Genomic DNA, 17,442 nt, shown 5'->3' with positions numbered 1-17,442 from the left:
ACTGACATAAGCTGATTGAAAACATGTTGGGCATAATAACTGTCCAGCTAACATGACATATAACATAGCATATGACAATTTGCTCTTGAAGCAAGCTTTTATTCAAATCTCAATCCATTCAAAATGACCAAATAAAAAAACAAACAAACAAACAAAAAAAACAATAATTGTCAAATAATTGTGATTCATAATGCCAACATCACTGTGGGTAAGGCTTGGAACTTTAATCCACCATTTCCTTCCAGTACACTTACTTCATCTACAAGTTGTTGTTGTTTTTTTTTTTGTTTTTTTATGTTTGATCCCAACAAATGCCAGTCCTAGTCAGGTGATGTTCAAAATAATCCTCACTTCACCGCTGGTTCTGGTTGTTACTACTGAAATGTGAGACTTGGTTATTACTTGGTGGTCATTTGAATTGTTTCTTTGCAACACAATAAAAATATATTTAGAACATAGAGTCTCATGGGAAGGTGCTTCAGCACACCTCTAAATCAGTTCTTTTCAGTACCACTAAAAAACCTTTTCTGTCATGAGGGTGTTTACATCTGTGCCTAACCGGCACCCTTTCAAAATACTGTGACCCACTGACCTGCTCTGAGGCCCAAAAGTTTGCTTTATTGAATGTTGTTATGTTCAGCTTGATAAAAACGCCACTGTTTTGTTACAGGAAAATTGATTATCGCCACAGAGCCTTCCACCTTTCTCATCCTCTTCAAGAGAGAGATGCAACATGATAACAGATAGCCAGCTAATGAAGCATGAATGATTAAAGACCCCCACGGGGAGAGGTTGTCAAACACTGCAGACAGTAAATCTTTTTTATTTGTGTCATCCTCTGTTCACTTTCAGCTGGGGGCAGGAGATACGCAAAGAGAAAAAATTAGAGGTGCTGAGCCACAGGGTGAACTTGAAGGAGACCAGACAAATTTGCAAGAAATAAAACAAGACAAACAAAGAGAATAGGAGACAGGCAAAGGTGTACTGAGAACTAGAATATTAAGTAAAGGTGCTATTGCTTTATCAAAATTTGACTTACAGTGCATCTGGAAAATATTCACACCACTTCACTTTATGCACATTTTGTTATGTTACGGTCTCATTCCAAAATGGATTAAATTCATTTTTTCAAAATTCTACACATAATACCCCATAATGACAAAGTGGAACAAGTTTGCTTGAATTTTTTGCAAATTTATTAAAAATAAAGTATTCACACCCTGTGATCAATACTTTGTTGAAGCCCCCTTGGCAGCAATTACAGCCTCAAGTCTTTTTGAGTATGATCCTATAAGCTTGGCACACTTATTTTGGGGCAGTTTTTCCCACTCTTCAATGCAGAACCTCTGAAGCTCCATCAGTTTGGATGGGGAGCGTCGGTGCAAAGCCATTTTCAGATCTCTCCAGAGGTGCTCAATAGGGTTCAAGTCTGAGCTCTGGCTGGGCCACTCAACATTCACAGAGTTGTCCTGAAGCCACTCCTTTGCGATGTTGGCTGTATGCTTAAGGTTGTTGTCCTGTTGGAAGATAAACCTTCACCCCAGTCTGAGGTCCCGTGCACTCTGGAGCCGGTTGTCAGCAAGGATGTCTCTGTACATGGATGCAGTCATCTTTCCCTCAACCATTACTAGTCACCCAGTTCCTGCTGCTGCAAAACATCCCCACAGCATGATGCTACCACCACCATGCTTCACAGTAGGAATGGTATTGGCCAGGTGATGAGCAGTGCCTGGTTTCCTCCAGACCTGTCATTCATGCCAAAGATTTCAATCTTTGTTTCATCAGACCAGAGAATTTTGTTTCTCATGATCTGAGAGTCCTTCAGGTGCCTTTTGGCAAACTCCAGGCGTACTTTCATATGCATTTAGTGAGGAGTGGCTTCCGTCTGGCCACACTACCATACAGGCCTGAATGGTGGAGTGCTGCAGAAATGGTTGTCCTTCTTGAAGGTTCTCCCCTCTCCACAGAGCAATGCTGGAACTCTCTCAGAGTGACCACTGGGTTCTTGGTCACCTCCCTGACTAAGACCCTTCTAACCCGATCACTCAGTTTAGTTGGGTGGGCAGCTCCAGGAAGAGTCCTGGTGGTGCCAAACTTCTTCCAGAAATCTTTGCAGCAGAAATCTTTCTGTACCCTTCCCCAGATCTGTGCCTCGACAACAATCCTATCTCAGAGGTCTACAGACAATTCCTTTGACTTCATGGCTTGGTTTGTGCTCTGACATGCACTGTCAGCTGTGAGGGCTTATATAGACAGGTGTGTGCCTTTCCAACCGACACAGAAAGAAAATATATGAACATATATTTTCCAACATATGTGCACATATTCGAAATTGTCCCCCACATATGTCTTTCAACTATATGTACATATATATGTGAGGGACCAATTTTGAATATGTGCACATATGTGGCATAGATAAAAAACAGATATAAAACATATATGTTAATATATTTTCTTTCCGTGTGGAGCTTTATAGTGAAAACGGTGTAAACAGCAAATGTACATGTACATCCATCCATCCAGTCTGAAAAGCTGAAAGACTAAGTTTCCATTTTCAGGAGACTGAATAAGATACAGACATTAGGTTGTTTGATTATTTAATCTTATTCCACTTCCTGTTACAGATATGAGATGTAGTTGAGCTCCAAAAATGTAGTAATTGTACCTTTAAATCTGTTATGTTATGCATAGTGTTTTCAAGGTCTAGAATGAACATCCTTACTGAACAACATACTTCTGTTTTGTCAACCATATATGGATATTTTTTAAAATGTTCTTTATTATGGTGGAAATATATGACAACACTACAATCTTAGGTTGCATAAAATATTCTTCGTTTTGTTGGCCACAATGTAGCAAAATTCCAGAAAAAAAAGAGGAAAAACTTTTATGAATGTAAACAGCGGCCAGTTGCATGGAAACACCAGTATCATCCGAGGCTTTGCTTCCACGTTGGAAATGGGAAAAATCTCACTCCGTTGACTTTTTTACCAATGATCATAAGAACGATTGTGGCAGTTAACGACGCAGCACGTTTGCACTGTGTTTTAACTTGTTTAAACAAAGTAACAGAATACAAGAGCAGCGTCACGCATGCAGTCGGCTAAAACACACTTCAGTTGCCCGCAAAGCCCACAATGCACTGCAGTTTTCCCACTATGCTACATCACGCTTTCGAGCCCTATAGCCTTCTAAGCCGGGTGTTTCGGTTTGGCTTTATGAGTCGGTAGTTCGCCCTTCACCGCAATATGGATCGAGTTGATGATAGATGATAGAGTGGGAGGCCACTTTAAAAATTGCTGCATGCAATAAAACAATCAAAAGCTATTGTCTTATACACTGAATTTTCTTCTGCAAACCTCTTACCCTAACCCTAACCCTAACCCTAAACCCTAACCTCATCTGCATTGAATTAAAATAAGTACAATCATAAATACATTTTGTTTGAACATATATGCACATTACATCATTTGCAAATAAAGTGAGATATAGGCATTATGTATGGCGTATATGCAAAAAGTCAGACATATATGAGCTGCGTATAAGGAATTATGTATGACATATATGCACCTGACTGTGGCATATATGTGGATATATATAAGTCGTATGTGACACATATATTTTCCACATACATGCACATATATGACCCTAAATATGGCATACATGCAACATATATTCTGCATATATTCTGCATGTATTTGGATATGTGTTCATGTATTTCTTTTCTGTGTGGGAAATCGTGCCCAATCACCTGAATTTACCACAGGTGGACTCAGCTCAAGTTGCAGAAACCTCTGAAGGATGATCAGTGGAAACAGGATGCACCTGAGCTCAATTCTGAGTGTCATGGAAAAGGGTGTGAATACTTTCCAAATGCACTGTGAAGACTAGTAAAAGCACTTGAATAAAATGGACTGAGTAAATGTTACTGAGTTACATTTTGATAATTGTAGCAGATGGGCCGACTGATAAGTGAAGGAATTTGATGATTTGTCCAGTGTCAGTCCAACAACACTATAGTGAGTGGAGAACATCATGCCACCAAGTCCTTATGTCCAAGCCAACAATAAACTACATTTCTATAGACGGACTTTACAATGATCTTCCACTGAATAGCTTCACACTAAGCAAAAAAGAGTACAAAACTCAGGCAATAAAATTCATGGCCACAAATATATAAAACAAACTATGGAAAAACTCCTTGTGTGTGAAGAGCAATATACAGAAATGACACTTTCACACACATGCACACACACAACGCTACACTGATAAACAATGCTGTAGATATAGGCTACAAACCTGTCTACGCATCAGTCTGAGAGCCTTGTTACACTATGGAGTCCTACATCTGCTCTTGCTTTAACTTCTTTTCTTGGCCATTCTGAGTGCACATTATAACCAGTCCACTTAGCCTCTCTGTCCCAGTATAACCAGTCCACTTAGCCTTTGTAGCTCACTGAGCTCCACAGAGTTTTCAGACATTTTGAGCTAAAAGACTAGTAGAGGGCTTTGGAGCAAAATGTGGATCTTATTAATTGTACAGACATATTTAAAAGGCCCTGGCAAATGACCTGCCCTGATGTGAATTGAGAATAGTGTGCAAAAACCAAAACATTATAATCTTCTCATCTTAATACGGGCCATTAGACCACCACATTAAACTCCTGCACACACACTCACACTGTTAACCCCAAAGAAACCTTCAACACACACCTACAGTGACTCAGCTTTGCTTGCCACCCTCCATCTCTCCATCCTTCCTTTGATCGGGAACCCTTAGTAAACGGAGGCAGGATTTACATCAGTGGTGGCAAGCTGCTCTCATCACTTTGCTGTGCCAAAGCTGTTTCTGTCAGCAGTACATTTGAGGCACCCAACATGGAGGAGAATTACATCAGCTCTTAAGGCACAGCTTTTCTGTCAGCTAGACCATGGCTGTGTCTCAGAGCTCCTTATTTGACCTCAGATTGATTTGTTGGAAGTAAATCTCACTGTTGTGTGCGCAAAAAGTAAAAAGCTCTAATGGCAGTCTGTTGTAGCCCATTATTAGTTTCTGTGAACAAATCAAACATTGAGAAAACAATAAATTCCTAAAAACTCCTCTCTAAATGGTGTTTATGGAAATTAATGCAGTCCCCCTGTGATATGGAGATTTTCCAACTACGGTAGCATTTTCTCTTGCTGTAGATCAAACTGTTCTTATGCTTACACAGCATGTAATGAGGTAGTAATTTAAAGCCTCTTTAGTTATCATATAAGATTGTATTCACTTTGAAAATTCAGCAAAAACCCAACTAATTCTTCATAGGCTAAAGCTGTGATCTGTCTTTGTGAACAACTCAACTTTTCTTCTTTGAAAAAAAATTCTTTTTCCAGGTAAGTGTTTAATTTAATTGAAAATGATATTGATCCATACCCTGCCAGCCCACTACCCCACCCACAGAACAGCACCTTGCACCGTGGCAGTGCCCAGGAGTTAACTGGCACCCTTCAAGCTATAGTGCGGTCTGTGAATGTGTAAAAGCACAAAAACCTCCACATGTATGAATATATGCTGCAGATTGACCTTTATCTTACTCTTGTCATTAACTGGTGTATCTGAAGAGGTTCTTAGATACACCATATGGACAGAAGTATTGGGATGCCTGACCATTACACCAACTTTAATGACATCGCATTCTAAACGTAACGACAGTTTTGCAGCTATAACAGCTTCCACTCTTCTGGAAAGGTTTTCCACAAGAAATTGCTTCTGTGGGAACCTTAGTCCCTTCATGAAGTAGAGCATTTGTGAGATCAGGCACTGATGTTCAACAAAAAGGCCTGGCTCACAATCTCCGCTCCAGTCATCCCAAAGGTGTTGGATGGGGTTGAGGTCAGGGCTCTGTGCCGGACAGTCAAGTTCTTCCACACCAAACTCATCCAGTCATGTCTTTATGGAGCTTTTCTTTGTGCACTGGGGCACAGTCATGCTGGAATAGAAAAGGGCCTTTCCCAAAATGTTGCCACAAAGTTGGAAGCACAGCATTGTCCAAAATGTCTTGGTATGCTGAAGCATTAAGATTTCCCTTCACACAATACTTTTGCCTATATAATATAGCTAATTCCGGACTTTTAAATCTATTTGGTGACAAGTGCTGAATGGCAGCAGCATGAAGAGGAAAAAGAATCAACAATCACCCACAGCATATTCCAATTATCTTGATTAATATCCTAAAAAGAGGATTTTTGGTTATCCATGTATGCTGCTGGTCAAAGTGTCTCTAACACAGATGTCCCCCATTACTGTACAATGTTTAAACAGACTTTCACATAACAGAGGTCTCCTAATACAAATACTGTACGTGAACCACCAGTGCTATATAAAGAATGATCAGAATGTGTTCTTAGCAGAGCAGATGGTTGCAATTCTGCCGGCACTAACTAGCGCCGAGCGATTATGTGTGATGATAAGTTGCTTCTCAGTTGAAAGCCTATCATTAAGACTTTAATTAAAGCAGTAGCCAGGGCGGGTGACACTGTCTGCCACAGATTCCTTGTACCAATGGAGGGAGGAGGGGATGTCTCACACACGCTCTCTTTCTGTCAGAGCCACGTGGTGCACATGTGTGCCACATGAATCTTTTTTTCCTTTCGTGTAAGTAGCTTGGTATACACACTCACACAGATGGCAGTATCTAAGACTGAGGGCAACCAGTGTCGCCTTGTGTGGTCGAGCGTCTAGACAATGTGGATGCCTGATGGCATTTCTAACGGGGAAACCTTTCACTGGTGGACACAAGAGCCTGTCAATGTCATTGCAAACTTTTTTTTTTTTTTGCTCATTATCGTGTCCAAAACTGTAAGTGTGTAGTCATTATAATAGAGTGGGGATTTTTGTGCAGCAGAGACATTTAATCACACTGTGCATCTATCTCATTCTTTGTTCTTCTGTGTCCCCAAAGAAAGACTCTTTTTATTACAAAATTGAAATAAATACTGTTCTGTGCATTTGACGCTGGTATAAAAACAATAATTCCATCCTTACAAGGGACAAGCGGATAGCCTGGGCTCTGTGTGACTGGCCTAGTTTTTGGGGAGTTTTTGCAGATGGATTAATAAAACATGGCTGGGAATAGATGTTGTACCCCAGACGTGATTGGAGAGTCAGACGAGGACAAAGTCGCCTATCAACACTTTTAATGTTTTGGCTCAGTGCTTGTTGGTACAAAAGACGTTCGCAGCATCCAATGTAAACAGATATAAAAGTTTTAGAGCACTCTGGCTCAGACACGTTAGCTATCGTTTAAATTACTTCTTCAAGTATTTCCTTATTTTAGATTTGCTGATATGTGGTACCTTTAATTCCCACACATAAACCTTCTGTTTGCAAGTGTATTTTAGAAATAGCAATTATTATTATTATCATTACAGTGATTTATTACAGCTTTGGCTCTAATTAAGCATATTAGAATTAAATTTTATTTTTGCTGGAGATGTACAGATTTGTTGAACAGTACAACAGTACAGCAACAGTACTAAGAGTCCAGTGTTTTCAAGGTCCCTGGATAGGAATATTTCTGACCTGCAAACTCCATTAAACGACTGTAATCTTGATGATTTTTTGTTTGTTTGTTTGTTTGTTTGTTTTTTGTGACAAGATAAAAGATGTGAAGACCTAGTAGAGCATCAGAGGTTTCCATGTTTTTGTGGGATCTATGTTAGTTGTGTACTTGCGTCTGGCCATTTTTTAATTGCAAAGGATGCACAGCAGAATTATGTCTGCTTCTTCCAGTTATGTCAAATATATCAATTTCATCTGATATGGCAGACAGTAAGCACTTAAACATTATGGTTGTTGTTTCATTACAAATGTCCTGGAATACAGAGCCAGATAATAAAAATATATCGCTGTACAAATACTGTGTTTACTAAGCCTAGTGAATAAAGTAAGTATCTTAAAATAATTGCTTTAGAAAAAGAACATCACTTAATTCTGACCTTCTTTGTGTCTCCCTCTCTTTCTTTGCAGCTCACTGTCTCTTAAAGAGCACTTTGAAAGCCCCAGGCATCTGGCAACAGCCTTATTAAAAGAATATACAGTTAAATTGAATGCCATCAATACCAATGAACTGCAGGCGCTGCATAAAATGTCAATCAGCTTCCTTGAGAGGCTGGCCATCGACTGCTGCTGGAATGAGCTGATTTGAATGCTCCTCCGCTTTGTTAGTGTCTCAGGATTTATAGAGGCAGGAAGGAGAGTTGACTTTAGATGACTTCTGGCAAACTGAAAGAAAAAACACTGCAAAAAACAATGGTTTATTTCTTACAGCAGCAAAGGTTTCTTTATACAAAAGTTATTTTTTAGAATCTCCAATGCAGGTAGAATCTTTGTATTCATTGAACTGGCAGCAAAATTCATATTTTTGAATAGCATAATAAAAAAAATGTATAGGAACTAAATGCCCTTTTTGCCAAAGCATTTGCCTGATCCAGTTTTAGTAAAACTATGACTTCAGTGTTTTCTATAGCTTCTCCGGATGTCTGAGTCGTTTCTTCAAAGCCTGTTTCCATATTTAACACAGCTGAAGAATGTGATCTCTGAAGGTTCAGTTACAGTAAGTGTTAACTTGATCTTTTATTGAAACAAAGTTTGACTGATGGATGTCATTTCAGGCAGTTTAGGAGTGTTTAGTCCTATGGAGCAAACTATCCAAACACCTCAAGCTGTTTAAATTAATGCTGTACAGCACAGTAACCACCCGCAGAAAATGAAGATGGATGACCTGCCTATGAAAAACATTCTTTGGTCAGAGGTCACACATCACCTCACATGCAGGCTGACTCTCAGCACGTAATCCACTGTGCGAGACTCAAAACAAACACAGTCCTATCGAAGTCCGTGTTGGAAAGTGTTTACCTTTGATGAGTATTAATCACTAATACAAGGATAGTAATGCACAGGAGCCACAAGCCGAACATGCACATGTTCAGCCTGGTCTCATCAGTCTGCATATAAATAATGTGATTTAACTTTCAAAGTTCAATCTTGCATGCAGGTGATACGCCAGTCTTTCCTATTAATGTCTGTGGAGATCAGATCCATAGTCAGGTGACCTTTGTTGTCATCCACAGTCAGGTTACAGTGTTGTCGCGACAACAAGATAAATTCATATACATAAGTTACAGTTTTGGTTATGTTTAGGCAACGAAACTTTTCTCAGGTTTAGGAAAAGATGATGTTATGTACCTAACACAAGTTGCAGCCATTAATTAAGGAGTTAAAATAAAAGTTGACTTTTGGTTTCACACGGGACAAGTCCACCAGTCTTTTGGGTGAAAGTCCAGTTGCCATTTGACCCATCCATCAGCCCCAACCTCCATCCTACTTAGACATTCCCACTCTTAATGCAGCATCAAAGCACATGCACTTCAAAGTGACCAGGCTGCAATATACATACAGTGATATACATGGTTTCTTGTTTGCAAAAAAGGCAGAAGAAAGTTTTATTTATTGAGGGGAAGTAAACAAAATATCTCAAATGTTTTAAATCCAATTGCTTGTAATGGAGTCATGATCATCATCTCTGCTATTACCGCTACTGGTCCTGAAATGAAATTTCAGAGTCATCTTGTCCCCTATTAGCTGAGCATTACATTGCAGTCTAGGGAAGGTCAAGGTGACACGTGTAGACTTGTTCTGCTGTCCTCCTTGACATGCAAAATTCATTCACGGCAATAGCTGTGAAGTTGCAATTTCCTGTAATTTGCTAAGGGACGTGCTGCGAGGGACTATATACAGAGAAGTCAACCTTCACTTGTTCTCCCTCTGTCTCTCCTCTTTATTTATTTGTCTCTTTTTTCCCTCTATCACTTTCCTTGTGACCCTTGCTAAATGAAGTATAAACAATTACAGTCTCAAGCCATACGATACAAAGCCCAGAAATGTTCCACTGAATATGACTGTGTCCTCTAAATGGCTGTGAAATTGCTATGATTTTCTGTCTTTTAGCAAAGTGCTTCAACTTTTGGGTGAAGTTTCTAGTCTCAGTGAATAAATACTGTTAAATTCTGTGATGCTACTGTTCTGGATTGTTATTGCACATCACAGTAGTTTGCTGTGGAGGATGCATGGTGACATTAAAAAGAGCAGCATATAGTAAGTCACAGTCAGAACATTGTTCAAAGGCACACTCGTTTCGGTTTTGAAACATATAGTATAGATGCTACTTCTGTACAGAGTTTTCTTAAAGCTTTTTTATGAACACTGCCTTTTTGTAGCAAAGAGGAGGCTTATAAAGTATTTCTTTACAGCCAAAGCCTCACGTTTTCCCTTGTAGCTCTGCACACAAAAGATAAAACTAAATAATTCATATGCTACATTTGTAGTGAAGGTGTATCATTCTATGAAACGGTTGGTTTAGTCTCTAAACTGGCAAAAATTGTGTTGTCAGCACAGCCAGGTTGGACCATAAGTGCTTACGTCTGCTTAAATAGTGCCACCCAGCTAAGAGTGCCCCCCCACAACCACCATCACACACACACTTACACAAAACAAATCCTCCCTCACGTGTCTGTTCATCATCACAAATACCTCTCTGTCACAGGAATGGGAAGCACATCATGGGCTGCTTGAGTTATGATCCTTCCTATGAATACAAAGAAGAAGCTTGTATCCTGCAATGGATATTCAGTAGGAAGAAGTAGAATAAAATGGAAATTGTTTTGCTGACACATCTGCAGCGGGTTGCTATGCTGCCAACTGGCAGCTATGACAATGATGACATATTGACAGAGGTTCCATGGGGGACACTCCCAGCTCCATTGCTTTGCTGGGCTTAGGGCAGGAGATTTCTGCTTTGGGGTTTCGTCGGGGGAAATCTAGAAGGGGTTGATGACGCCTGCGGACCTCTTGGATGAGGATGGATGAGGACATTTGGCTGTCAGTAGTGAGAAGGCCTATCTGGCTTTGTCAGAGGTCCACAAGGGAGAGAGAAGGCACAAGGGGCTTGGTCTCAGTTGGCAAATGCAGCCTTCTTCCTCACATGCATTCCTCATCATCCAAGTCTTTCACAGGCTAGAATTGGTGGTGGTTTTTTTTGTCTCCGAATTACTTTAGAATGCCAGGATGTTTTTCAGTCATTGATTGCTGAATTTGCATAAAAAATACTTCATCTCTGAGATCTAGTGTCTTTACCAAATCATGGTATTTTTCTCAGTCAAGGTAGGTGCAAGTAAAAGTGCCAAAGGAGCCACCTTAGATGACTGGGAAGTACATATAAGAGCCCTGTGAGAGACAGTCATTGATTTCACTGTCTTTCTCTGTCTGTCTTTGTTGTCCAGGGCCTTCAGGGCATCAGTCTGGTATCCCTCAACAAACACACTGTGGGGGGTGAGCAATCTACGGACCAGTCCACAAGGTGCTTTATCAATCAATATGACCTTCTGCAAGAACATTCTTCCCTCCGTCTGTGCCTTCACCCTCCAGCGTCTTCAGCAGCCTACACTGTCCACTGGGTAATGTAGGCCTTCAGCACTCACAGAGTTGAGGCAATCTGTGCTCATTATCTGGGTGTCCTTTTAAAAAAAATGGCAGTTGGTTAACATAATGATGTGAGGCTCTCTAGCTTGTCTGCACCATTCAGTTCAGCCAGGAGGAGTACAGTATATTTTCAACCCATTGGCATGACATTGAATTGTTGAGTCACTCCTTGGTGAACCATTAAAATCAGTCCTAGAAAATCTCAGGAAGGGGGTGAAACAAGAAATGGATTTAATAAACGACTACAGCCGTCTTGGGAATTTGAGTCCGGAATGTTTTCATTTTCCCCGACTGAGGAATGGTTCGCTAATTGGGTTACGTGGGCTCAGTGAGGAAGTTGTCAAGCTTCAGAGGTTTTTATTTGTGCCTGGCTGTCAAATCAGAGCCTGGGGCAGTGACCCTCTGGGCGACGCCCCCATGAGGCCTTTTAAGGTACAGCTGTCTGATGAGTTAGTCCAGAAGCCACACATTCCCAGAAAATCCCAAGTTTTGAAGTGATAGGGTGACAGAAGGCAAGAGGCCACACAGTTTGGAATTATGAGAGGGTTTTAGTGCCCCTTATGTCAGCTTTGGGCTATTGAGGAGCAGTAGCAGCCAGACTTGGCATATCAGTCTCAACTCAATTTTAAAGGACAAAAAACCCCAAGATGATAATACTGTGGATGATACACCCTGTCGACATCGACATAGACACACATTTGCAACTGCACATTTTGAAATTTGGATTTGCCTGATATTTATGTGTTTTTAGGTGACAGGTTTGAAAAATTCAGATTCACACCAGTGTTGCCACTAAGCTGCTGTACTTTAGCTGATTGTACTACATTGGATCTGAAGAAAGTATTTGTACATGGGCTTGAAAATTTAATGAGTCAAAGGTAATAACATGGGCTGACGTTGATTTTCCTTGCAATTCTGAGCAAAGTCTGTAGCACTGCTATAATTGAGGCCACCCTGCCAGTCCAGATGTTGGGATTTTACCAGATGTGGTCCACCTGCTGGGATGAGGACACTGACTTATGACCAACAGCTCAGAACAACTTTCTTCTTGTCCCCAGTCTTGCAGAAAGAGACTAGCCAAGGTAGAGAGCAGACACAGCTCACAGCTGCTAATGACATACAAATGGCCAGCCACTGATGACACAGAGGGTGTGTTTGCATGTGTGCCTATGATCATAGGAAGCAAGCTACATGAAACTAATGATTGTCAACATATGTTCATATTTACTCTCAGATTTACAGATACAGAGTGTGATAATTTACCAATCTAGTATTAGTATGATACCCGAAAAATACTATAAAATTAAAAAGATTTTTAAGATGACAGATCTGGATTTTAATACTGGCCAATCATTCCCATCCACCTAAAAGCAGTTATTCTCCAGTTGCCTTTCTATTTTGAAACATAATTGTGAAATGATAAGAACACAGTGAGACAAAGAAATCAATTTAAAAAAGGCTTATTTCACACCATACATGAAATGCAAGGTTGTGCCCATACAAATATGCTTTCATGCCTGTCCATGCATGCATATGGGAATGAGTCTGTGTATGTGTATGCCTGTCTAAAAGCAGCTACGGTGGTGGTAGCTTCCTGGGGAATTGAAATTAATGAGTGTAATCAGAAGCAAACAGCGAGCCAGGCAAGGGCAATTAATACAAGCAAGGCGAGCAGAGCTGTTGGTTTCCTCGGCCAGGCACGGCTGGAGCCGAAGAGATGGAGGATTAAGATGCAACCACAGACGAACTCCACAGCTTTTCCACACACAGCAGATGTCCATGGAGGGAAGGCGCTGGGAGTCTGGCATCAACACGCATCCGCCAACCGGCCACTCGGTCAGCCCGGCCCAATACGAGCTGACAACCTCCTGGCAGCATTCTGATAACACCATCTTCTCTGTTTAGTTCGAGAGCCAAGGGAAGGGCCTTGCTGGGGCCCAAGCACCGCATACGAAAGGAACTCAGTGCAAAGCTACACAGTGGAGCTACTATGTGTGAGAGAGGGAGTGAGACAGAGGAACACAAAGAGATAAAGAGTGAGAGAAAGGGGGGGGGGGCATTGTGTGCAAGCTCAACTCAAGTACATTTCAAAGTGAGGGACATTTTTTTTTAACCCTGTATACACTCCATGTTGTTCTGATTGAAACATCCTTGTCTGCATGCATTCCTTCAGGCATACATATTTTCTTCAGTATAAATAAACACACTGGACCCAGCTGCCTTCAGAAACGGTTCTGCTTGTTGTTTTCTTTAATTGACGCTAAACGAGAGCGTCACCGCCCAGGATCTTTTCACTCAGCCTTCGCTTTGTTGCCTTGAATGGCGTTGGTTCCCTCGGCGGTCTCACATTTCCACTGTTTACGTGAGATAATGATGCATGTGTAAGGATACACCGCCAAGCCAAAAGAATGAGCTGATACGAACTGTGACGGCTGCCTCGTTGGTCCAAACCAATTTGTGTTGAAACGGAACAATGATGTCACCTCAGACACTGGGGAATGTAATGAAGAGAGATGCTGTAAGGGCAGTCGGTGATGCATGCAGAAAATAAAGGACTCAAGTACCCATTGCCAACGTGCGCTCAAAGGTCATGTGAGGTCAAACAAACATGAGGCCAAAACTGATTCTACAGATGCCACAATGTTGTTAAACTCATTCCCTTTTGTGTAATGTCCTTAAAATGGAAATGTTATTACTTTGTTTGCATCGTGAGTCGAAGTAGACCTTTCCAGGAAATTACCACTGCTTGGTAGCAAGAAGTGACCGGACAAGATGTTGTGACGTCTTGTCCAGACGTCCTCCTTGGATATTAACAAAATACTCAGTACTCAACACATCAATATTAAGATTATTTTAGAATATAAGGATAACATGTGTTGAAGTATGGAAGAACAACAATTAAAATCTTTATTAAAACCTTGCAAGAGGCCACAGCAGTCTGTCAACTCCACAACCCAAATAGAAAGCAAAAATGTAACCCCTTCTCAGCAAAAGATAAGGTTGGAGACTTGTGGATTGTGGCTTTAACACCAGTGCCAAAAGCTGTTGACCTCAATCCCTCCTCTACGAGTTATGTGGTTGTTTCTGTGCACACTGGTTTATAAAACACCAGTGGGTTGGAGGGTAAGTCCAACAAAATGACAAAACAACTCCGTCAAACTTTGATTGAATTCTCCTCTAACATGTCTTATCAACAGGAGAAGTATCATTGCCTGGTGATTGATTTTCTTACCATTTCATAAATCCTGTTCTTTATTGTCCAGAGAGTGCAGGCTGTAGAGAGTATTGTGTTTAAGCTGCCTCTGACACCTTCATGGGTACAGATAATTTACTGACACTTCAATAACTTGTGAAATACGTGCTCTTGTGCCTATGAAAGGCAACAGTTTAACATGTCTCTCTTTTAGAAGCCCATTACTTTAATGGAGGACAATTCAAACTCAAAAAATTTACAGTTTTCCTTGTGGCTGTGGCCAAATAGAAATTCACTCATATTGCTCTTAGGGATTGATGAGTTTCCTCACGCAATAGTGTTAAAAGGATTTTCCCCCACTCTTTTCTTGGCCTGGGATCAAAGTCTTTCCTCTCTCTGGTGTAGCTTGTCTGCCCTCTTCTGGCCTCATGTTGTCATGAGGTCAGATCATATTGACCCATCACAGGAAGAAAAATTAACATATTATTTTTTGTATAAATCTGTGCTAATCCAAATCATATTATTATATAAAGAGCATATAAAGACATCACTTCAAACAGGGACTCGTTGAACTGCCCCAGAAAATCCTGGACGTCTGCAGGCTCCACTTAAAGAATTACTGCTGTAGGCATTGAAAAAATATACACTTGGCATTAATGGATCTGTAAAGCCATCAGGTTGTCAGAGAGTGAAAAATGGCTGTAGCATGAAGCGTTTAATAAAGTAATCTTTTATAACTAATGAGGCACTTTCTAAGTGCAAACCTAACATCCAATCAGTCACAATCGAAGAAAAAGGTGGGGAACAAATGGATTGACAATTAAAGCAGCAGTCTCCATGGGTCACCACCCATAAGCTATTTCAAAGAGCCATGGATCTAAGTTTTAGCATGTTTCTTTATGAGAAACACACTTTCCTATTAGAGGAGGGGAAAGAAGAAGTAGGAGGGGGAAAAAAGGCTCTCAGAGTCAAAACCATCACCAGACGCCACTGCAGCAGTATTTTTGAACCCCTGCATCAGAGCTGCATCCGTGGCCAAACCGCTTATTAAAACGCAAAGAAGCCAAGTGCCATAAAGACAGAAGGCAAGCAGCTTGTTATTATTCTTTCTGAGAGGTGAACAGGCTGAGATCAATGGCTGCAGTGGTTTCCCCTCACCACAACTATGGCCCAGTAAAGCACAAAGGGCCATGCAGCTCCGACCCATAGTCACAGATATTAACTATTCCAGGGGCCTTTGAAAACAGCTGCCAAGAATAATTTCCCACATGTAAAATTTCCCAACAAAGCCACAGACTCATACTAGCATAATCTATGCTCCCACCAGACCCAGTATGCCCGGACTGCAGGACGGAGTCAATGGAAAACCAGGTCCACTTCATAAATGAGGAGTTGATTTGGAGCTCATGAAATGTATTGGAAATGAATTTGTTCAACACATATCAGAGAAAATGCTCTATTTTTTTAAGTAAAGTGTGACTAAAACAGTGAGAATATTGGGATAAGCCCTGTATTCCCAAAGCTGATGGAGTTTAAGGCCTATCATCAGTTGTTGCTATGCTGTTCATATGGTACACTGATCATCACCTATTTGGTACAAATTATTAGTCCACCCAATCAAAAAATCCAATAAATTTTGTTCTTAAAAATGATGTCTTCATTTATTTTTGAATTAGTGACAGACCTACAATGCTTTGGTATGTACACAATGTCTACAAGTTTGCCCTCTGCTGGCGTACAAGTTCTACTCATACATTTTATGAAATTCAGAAATTACATTTCACTTTGCAGTGAAATACCATGATGAATAGAGCATCAACTCTGTGGGGAAAGCTCAGATTTCGCGAGACAGAAAAAAGGACCTGTTCATCTTGGCAACACTTTTCTGGATGAGGCATTCATTATACATTTGCCAAAGCCTTCTATAGAGCGTCAGCTGATGTTGAACTTCTAGCTCTGAATCAAGGGACCACACTGTCTCCGGACTTACGAACAACTCATTCAAAGCAATTGTTGTTCTGTTCTGGCTGAGACCAAATGAGACTTATATCCACCATGCACGAAAAAGTAAACCATGACCCAGGACAACAAACACGTACCAATTACGCAGTTATTCTGCCTACAGCTGTGATTGACGCTACTGAAATGTTATATATATATATATATATATATATATATATATATATATATATATATGTATGTATATGGAGGCAGCCATTCAAAACCATTCCCAGGAAGTTAAGACACCACAAATTCAAGTCACAACATTCTGCCCACAATAACATTACTGCTAAAAGTGATTCTGCTGAATGCAAAATAGTCATCATCAATGAAGCATCACAAAATTGTCTGTGTGACTAGAGCGACAGATAAAACTGCAAATTTAAAAAGCTCAAATTAATCACAAAATATAGTTCTGTAGGAGCTGCCAATCTTGTGAATGTGCATTAAATTGCACAGGTCTGAGCCCTTTCAATACAGCCAGATTTATCCCCGCAGAAAACAACTCAAATTTTAAATGCTGCAGAACATAAAGGACATATCACACTTTACATATTTTCACCAACAAAAAACCATCAGGCTCCACCATCTGGCTCCAGGTTTGGCCTGAGGAGGAGGTGCTCTTACCTGGTCAAGATGCAAAGGCTAACCAGTCCAACGCCCACAAACTCCCCCATCTGTTCGCTGCCCAAATGCTAGACATTTAGATTGATCCACCACAGATCTT

Source organism: Scatophagus argus, chromosome 11 (assembly GCF_020382885.2).
Source record: "Scatophagus argus isolate fScaArg1 chromosome 11, fScaArg1.pri, whole genome shotgun sequence".
Taxonomy (NCBI): Eukaryota; Metazoa; Chordata; class Actinopteri; family Scatophagidae; genus Scatophagus; species Scatophagus argus.
The sequence above is the reverse complement of the archived record's forward strand: the minus strand, read 5'-3'. Positions refer to the sequence as shown.